The sequence below is a fragment of the Periplaneta americana genome, chromosome 14, assembly GCF_040183065.1.
Source record: "Periplaneta americana isolate PAMFEO1 chromosome 14, P.americana_PAMFEO1_priV1, whole genome shotgun sequence".
NCBI classification, from domain to species: Eukaryota; Metazoa; Arthropoda; class Insecta; order Blattodea; family Blattidae; genus Periplaneta; species Periplaneta americana.
Window position 1 is genome coordinate 34,596,129 of NC_091130.1, and position 7,861 is coordinate 34,603,989.

The following is a 7,861-nucleotide window of genomic DNA, read 5'->3' on the forward strand; positions in this document are numbered from 1 at the left end:
ATATGCTCTTTAAAGAAGTATCGTAGTATTGCTACGATCAATTTTACCATAAATATTAATCTTTTTTATTTTTACAGGCATTTCAATAACAGCCTACATACGTGTGCGCCTATTCTCTTTAAACAATTAAATACCATAGTAGTAACTTGATCAATTTTACTACAGACAGTTGTCCCTTATGATAAATATTTCAGTGATACATTTACTTTATAAATGAGATGGTATCATAATTTGTTACTGAGATTAATTTTACTGTAAATAATGTATTACATGTGACAGGAATTTTAGTATACATCTGCTCTTTAAACATGTAAGTATCATAGCGTTGCCATGATATTTTTTTTGTAAAAAGTTTACTTGTGAAAGGAATATCAGTAATACATGCTCTTTAAATATGTAAATATCATAGCATTGCCATGATACATTTTCTCAGTAATACTTGTTCATTAAACATGTAGGTATCATAGTGCTGCCATGATAAATTTTCTGTAAAAAGTTTATTTGTGAAAGGAATATCAGTAGTGCATGCTCTATAAACATGTAAGTATCATAGCTTTGCCATGATACATTTTCTATAAAAGGTTTATTTGTGAAAGGAATATCAGTAATACATGCTCTTTAAACATGTAGGTATCATAGCGTTGCCATGATAATTTTTCTGTAAAAAGTTTATTTGTGAAAGGAATATCAGTAATACATGCTCTTTAAACATGTAAATGTCATAGCTTTGCCATGATACATTTTCTCAGAAATACATGTTCATTAAACATTGAGTTATCATAGCTTTGCCATGATACATTTTCTCAGTAATACATGTTCATTAAATATGTAGGTATCATAGCTTTGCCATGATACATTTTCTGAGTTATATATGTTCATTAAAATATAGGTATCATAGTGTTGGCATGATAAATTTTCTACGAAAAATTTACTTGTGAAAAGAATTTCACTAATACATGCTCTTTAAACATGTAGGTATCACAGCGTTGCAATGATAATTTTTCTGTAAAAAGTTTATTTGTGAAAGGAATATCAGTAATACATGCTCTTTAAACATGTAGGTATCACAGCGTTGCAATGATAATTTTTCTGTAAAAAGTTTACTTGTGAAAGGAATATCAGTAATACATGCTCTTTAAACATGTAAATGTCATAGCTTTGCCATGATACATTTTCTCAGTAATACATGTTCATTAAACATATAGGTATCATAGCTTTGCCATGGTACATTTTCTCAGTAATACATGTTCATTAAACATGTAGGTATCATAGCTTTGCCATGATACATTTTCTGAGTTGTACATGTTCATTAAACATATAGGTATCATAGTGTTGGCATGATAAATTTTCTACGAAAAATTTACTTGTGAAAAGAATTTCACTAATACATGCTCTTTAAACATGTAGGTATCACAGCGTTGCAATGATAATTTTTCTGTAAAAAGTTTATTTGTGAAAGGAATATCAGTAATACATGCTCTTTAAACATGTAGGTATCATAGCGTTGCCATGATAATTTTTCTGTAAAAAGTTTACTTGTGAAAGGAATATCAGTAATACATGCTCTTTAAACATGTAGGTATCATAGCGTTGCCATGATAATTTTTCTGTAAAAAGTTTACTTGTGAAAGGAATATCAGTAATACATGCTCTTTAAACATGTAAATGTCATAGCTTTGTCATGATGCATTTTCTCAGTAATACATGTTCATTAAACATGTAGGTATCATAGTGTTGTCATGATAAATTTTCTACAAAAAGTTTACTTGTAAAAAGAATTTCACTAATACATGCTCTTTAAACATGTAGGTATCATAGCTTTGTGGATTTAGTACGCTTACTATATTTGTTTCGAATTTTCAAAGAACTTTTATTTCTGGAAGTTTATTTATCGTTCATGATTTAAATTGAAAAAAGATGCCGAATCAGTCATGAATGACTCTATCATTATTTTAGACGCCTTACAGCCGTAAGCGTACGTAAGTAGTGAACTGTGTAAATTATTGAATATTTACGGATATGATTTAAGTTGAGTAACATTAGTTTTTTTCATTTCATCAAATACACTTAAAGAAACAAATACTTATTTGTATACTATTTGAGGAACAAGTTACTAGTGACTCGTCAAATATTTTTAGACACTTCTCCGGTATGTTTGACAATATTGGAGAGATCAGCTGTAACAATGATTATCGGAAATTCTAAGATACGTAGTAATTGTATTACATAACGTTTTAAAGTTGCAAACTAGTTAAGTGATTACTGGATATTTGAAGGTATATTTTAATTTTATAACAAAAGTTTTACATTTGCAGAAATTGACTTCTATTGTTGCAGTTTTTGTTTAAAATATTTTATAGGTGGACTTTCTTACAAAAGTTCTCTACAGTTTTCATTTTACTACTATAATTTACTCTCGCATCTTAAATACAAACTACTGGCTATTCCGTGTTCGATTGTATATTGTTCAGATCTATACCTTGTAAGCCAGGGTTTTATACAATCGATAGCAGTATTATGTGACATTTCTGCATTGAGATGAATCTTATTAATTTTTTTATCTAAATGTATGTCCAAAATTAAGTTTATTATGAATGACTCTATTTTCTACTTGAATGCTTTCTTGTTTACCTTTTCATGTAGAACTCGTTACAAGTGTTCTCAAAACCTTTGTATAATTGCAACACAAAGCTTAGAATAAACAATCAACTTATAAAAGCAACCAAACAACACAGATAAAAATAATGGAAAATTGCGGTTGTACTTACTCACAGCAGCGAAGAAAGGTTCATCAAAGCACAGAACAGATGAAAGGCGATGATTCTTCACAGATGAGATGACGTTCTTGAAGAAATCTGCATACCACTACTGTTAAATAGAATGGAAAATTGTTAAATACTATTATATATTAGGTATAATAATTTCTGTTGTAACATAGATGTAAAGCATGCATTCATTATTACATTCCTTGCATCATAAATCAGGAACGACAACTATACAAGGTAAAACGTAAATAATGTCATTAATTTCAGAGGGTTATTCTTTGAAATATTTCAGACAAAAGTTTAATACAATTTTGCTTTCCTTTAGAAATAAAAATTGTTTTATAGGAAGCAGCATTTCTTACAACTGTTCTCAAAATCTTTGCAATTGCAACACAAAGCTTAGGATAAACAATCAACTTATAAAATCAACCAAACAACACAGATAAAAGTAATAAAAAAATTGCGGTTGTACTTACTCAGAGCAGCGAAGAAAGGTTCATCAATCACGGAACAGATGAAAGGCGATGATTCTTCACAGATGAGATGAGGTTCTTGAAGAAATCTGCAGACCACCACTGTTAAATAAAACAGAAAATTGTTAAATGCTATTATTATGTAAATATTTGTTGTAACAAAGATTCTCGTTTTTGCATCCTTTTCAAAATAAAAATTGTTTTATATGAAGAATTTCCTATGACTGTTCTCAAAATCTTTGCAATTGCAACACAAAGTTTAGAATAAACAATCAGCTTATAAAATCAACCAAACAACACAGATAAAAATAATGGAAAATTGCTGTTGTACTTACTCAAAGCAGCAAAGAAAGGATCATCAAATCACAGAACAGATGAAAGGTGATGATTCTTCACAGATGAGATGAGGTTCTTGAAGAAATCTGCAGACCACCACTATTAAATAAAACAGAAAATTGTTAAATGCTATTATTATGTACTGTAATTATTTATTGTAACATAGATGCTCGTTTTTGCTTCCTTTTCAAAATAAAAATTGTTTTATATGAAGCATTTCATACGACTGTTCTCAAAATCTTTGTAATTGCAACACAAAGCTTTGAATAAACAATCAACTTATAAAACCAAACCAAACAACACAGATGAAAAATAATGGAAAATTGCGTTTGTACTTACAGAGACAGCGAAGAAAGGATCATCAAATCACAGAACAGATGAAAGGCGATGATTCTTCACAGATGAGATGAGGTTCTTGAAGAAATCTGCAGACCACCACTGTTAAATAAAACAGAAAATTGTTAAATGCTATTATTATGTACTGTAATTATTTGTTGTAACATTGATGCTCGTTTTTGCATCCTTTTCAAAATAAAAATTGTTTTATATGAAGTATTTCATACCACTGTTCTCAAAATCTTTGTAATTGCAACACAAAGCTTTGAATAAACAATCAACTTATAAAACCAAACCAAACAACATAGAAGAAAAATAATGGAAAATTGCGTTTGTACTTACACAGACAGCGAAGAAAGGATCATCAAATCACAGAAGAGATGAAAGGTGATGATTCTTCACAGATGAGGTGAGGTTCTTGAAGAAATCTGCAGACCACCACTGTTAAATAAAACAGAAAATTGTTAAATGCTACTATTATGTACTGTAATTATTTGTTGTAACATTGATGCTCGTTTTTGCATCCTTTTCAAAATAAAAATTGTTTTATATGAAGCATTTCATACGACTGTTCTCAAAATCTTTGTAATTGCAACACAAAGCTTTGAATAAACAATCAACTTATAAAACCAAACCAAACAACACAGATGAAAAATAATGGAAAATTGCGTTTGTACTTACACAGACAGCGAAGAAAGGATCATCAAATCACAGAACAGATGAAAGGCGATGATTCTTCACAGATGAGATGAGGTTCTTGAAGAAATCTGCAGACCACCACTGTTAAATAAAACAGAAAATTGTTAAATGCTATTATTATGTACTGTAATTATTTGTTGTAACAAAGATTCTCGTTTTTGCATCCTTTTCAAAATAAAAATTGTTTTATATGAAGTATTTCATACCACTGTTCTCAAAATCTTTGTAATTGCAACACAAAGCTTTGAATAAACAATCAACTTATAAAATCAACCAAACAACATAGAAGAAAAATAGTGGAAAATTGCGTTTGTACTTACACAGACAGCGAAGAAAGGATCATCAAATCACAGAACAGATGAAAGGCGATGATTCTTCACAGATGAGATGAGGTTCTTGAAGAAATCTGCAGACCACCACTGTTAAATAAAACAGAAAATTGTTAAATGCTATTATTATGTACTGTAATTATTTGTTGTAACAAAGATTCTCCTTTTTGCATCCTTTTCAAAATAAAAATTGTTTTATATGAAGTATTTCATACCACTGTTCTCAAAATCTTTGTAATTGCAACACAAAGCTTTGAATAAACAATCAACTTATAAAACCAAACCAAACAACATAGAAGAAAAATAATGGAAAATTGCGTTTGTACTTACACAGACAGCGAAGAAAGGATCATCAAATCACAGAACAGATGAAAGGCGATGATTCTTCACAGATGAGATGCGGTTCTTGAAGAAATCTGCAGACCACCACTATTAAATAAAACAGAAAATTGTTAAATGCTATTATTATGTAAATATTTGTTGTAACAAAGATTCTCGTTTTTGCTTCCTTTTCGAAATAAAAATTGTTTTAATTGAAGTATTTCATACGACTGTTCTCAAAATCTTTGTAATTACAACACACAACTTAGAATAAACAATCAACTTATAAAATCAACCAAACAACACAGATAAAAATAATGAACAATTGCGGTTATACTTACTCAGAGCAGCGAAGAAAGGATCATCAAATCACAGAAGAGATGAAAGGTGATGATTCTTCACAGATGAGATGAGGTTCTTGAAGAAATCTGCAGACCACCACTATTAAATAAAACAGAAAATTGTTAAATGCTATTATTATGTAAATATTTGTTGTAACAAAGATTCTCGTTTTTGCTTCCTTTTCGAAATAAAAATTGTTTTAATTGAAGTATTTCATACGACTGTTCTCAAAATCTTTGTAATTACAACACACAACTTAGAATAAACAATCAACTTATAAAATCAACCAAACAACACAGATAAAAATAATGAACAATTGCGGTTATACTTACTCAGAGCAGCGAAGAAAGGATCATCAAATCACAGAACAGATGAAAGGTGATGATTCTTCACAGATGAGATGAGGTTCTTGAAGAAATCTGCAGACCACCACTATTAAATAAAACAGAAAATTGTTAAATGCTATTATTATGTAAATATTTGTTGTAACAAAGATTCTCGTTTTTGCTTCCTTTTCGAAATAAAAATTGTTTTAATTGAAGTATTTCATAGGACTGTTCTCAAAATCTTTGTAATTACAACACACAACTTAGAATAAACAATCAACTTATAAAATCAACCAAACAACACAGATAAAAATAATGAACAATTGCGGTTATACTTACTCAGAGCAGCGAAGAAAGGATCATCAAATCACAGAAGAGATGAAAGGTGATGATTCTTCACAGATGAGATGAGGTTCTTGAAGAAATCTGCAGACCACCACTGTTATATAAAACGGAAAATTGTTAAATGCTATTATTTATTAAATAATGATTTGTTGTAACATAGATGTAAACATCCATTCATTATTACATTTCTTGCATGATAAATCAGGAACAACAACTATACAGAGTGACCCGTAAATAATGTCATTAATTTCAGGAGGTTATTTTTTGAGATATTTCAGACAAAAGTTTAATACAATTTTGCTCGTTTTTGCTTCCTTTGCGAAATTGTTATATAGAAACATTTCATAGCGTGTTTTGGGAAAGCCATTGATTTAATTCCCAATATTCTCAGCCAGTTTAAGAGAGCAGTGTATTATGATAATAAATGATTGAAAGAATTTTAGTTTTGTCCATAAAATGTGCAGAAATTTGATCCGAACAAATGTAACAGAAAAGCTATGTTATGCAATGTTGAAATCTTGTAAGTCGGAACTTCATACAATCTATGGCAGTATTGTGTGCTATTTCTGCAATGTGATGGAACTTCATTGTAATTTTGAAGGCTAAATGTTATGTTCAGGATTAATTTTATTATTTGCAACACATTTCAATGCGATTTAATAATATATTCTACTTCAATGTTCTCTCACTCAATTCTTTTTATTTATACAGAATTCATTACTAGTGCGCTCAGAGTCTTTGTTTAATTATTGTAACACAAAGTTTAGCACAAATAAAATCAACTTATAAAATCAACCAAACATCATGGATAAAAAAATAACGGAAAGTTCGGTTTTTACTTACTAAGCGCAGAGAAGAATGGATCATCACACCACAAAACAGATGAAAGGCGATGATTCATCAAAGACGAGACGAGATCTTTAAAGGAATATGCATGCCGTCCTCTGCAAAATAAATGAAAAAATGTTAAATTAATTAACCAGAGTACATTTGAGTCACAATATTGAGAAACCCCACATGTCCATTTTTTTTTTTTACGAAATTGAGTTCTATATATGATTTTGTATTCTAAACATGTAGACTCATGATATTATGAAAAGAAACCCCTCATATATTCTCACCAACATTCATGTTAGCTAAAGTGTTAAGAAAAAAATAATTTGAGAAAAAATCTAGAACCTGAAATGTTTTTTATATCTCCTGAAAAGTTTAGTTTTCTAGACATATGTGGTTTCTCAATATTCCGGTTCATTCATAGAAACAGGCATTCAGTGTTGTAATTTTGTTGAAAAAAAAAAACTAAAAAGAAAAAATCTTTCTTACAGAAGTTTTCTGCAGCTTTCTGTACCTGTATACAACCCATTACTAATATACTCATAGTCTATCTTTTGTATTATTCTAATAATCATAATGATAATCTTTATTAGCCATTAAACAAAATAATTATAACAGACTGTGTCAATATTGAATTACATCAGACAAACAATCAGTAAGTGTTAAGAAACTCATCTATGATATAAAAACTATTTTCAATTAGAAAAGTTCTAAGCATAAAGCTTAAAATAAAGAATCAGTGTCTAAAATAAAAC

The 7,861-nt window shown here is 29.4% G+C and overlaps 3 long non-coding RNA genes across 3 annotated transcripts in view; all 3 read right to left on the minus strand.

Moving 5' to 3' along the window:
* Positions 1-4,684, minus strand: part of LOC138713980 (uncharacterized) — a 137,432-nt gene extending 132,748 nt beyond the window's left edge. Inside the window, exons 1-6 of the long non-coding RNA XR_011336018.1 lie at positions 4,592-4,684; positions 4,253-4,351; positions 3,914-4,012; positions 3,574-3,673; positions 3,242-3,340; positions 2,769-2,868 (exon numbers count right to left, since the gene is read on the minus strand). This is a non-coding gene — a long non-coding RNA (uncharacterized lncRNA). The remainder of the gene's footprint in view (positions 1-2,768; positions 2,869-3,241; positions 3,341-3,573; positions 3,674-3,913; positions 4,013-4,252; positions 4,352-4,591) is intronic.
* Positions 4,685-4,929: 245 nt separating this feature from the next.
* On the minus strand, positions 4,930-5,700 carry LOC138713981 (uncharacterized). Its single transcript, XR_011336019.1, has 3 exons — positions 5,601-5,700; positions 5,269-5,367; positions 4,930-5,028 (listed from the first exon to the last, which is right to left on the minus strand). It is a non-coding gene; the product is annotated as an uncharacterized lncRNA (long non-coding RNA).
* A 233-nt stretch (positions 5,701-5,933) lies between these two features.
* Positions 5,934-7,861, minus strand: part of LOC138713982 (uncharacterized) — a 2,070-nt gene continuing 142 nt past the window's right edge. Inside the window, exons 2-4 of the long non-coding RNA XR_011336020.1 lie at positions 7,116-7,216; positions 6,267-6,366; positions 5,934-6,033 (exon numbers count right to left, since the gene is read on the minus strand). This is a non-coding gene — a long non-coding RNA (uncharacterized lncRNA). The remainder of the gene's footprint in view (positions 6,034-6,266; positions 6,367-7,115; positions 7,217-7,861) is intronic.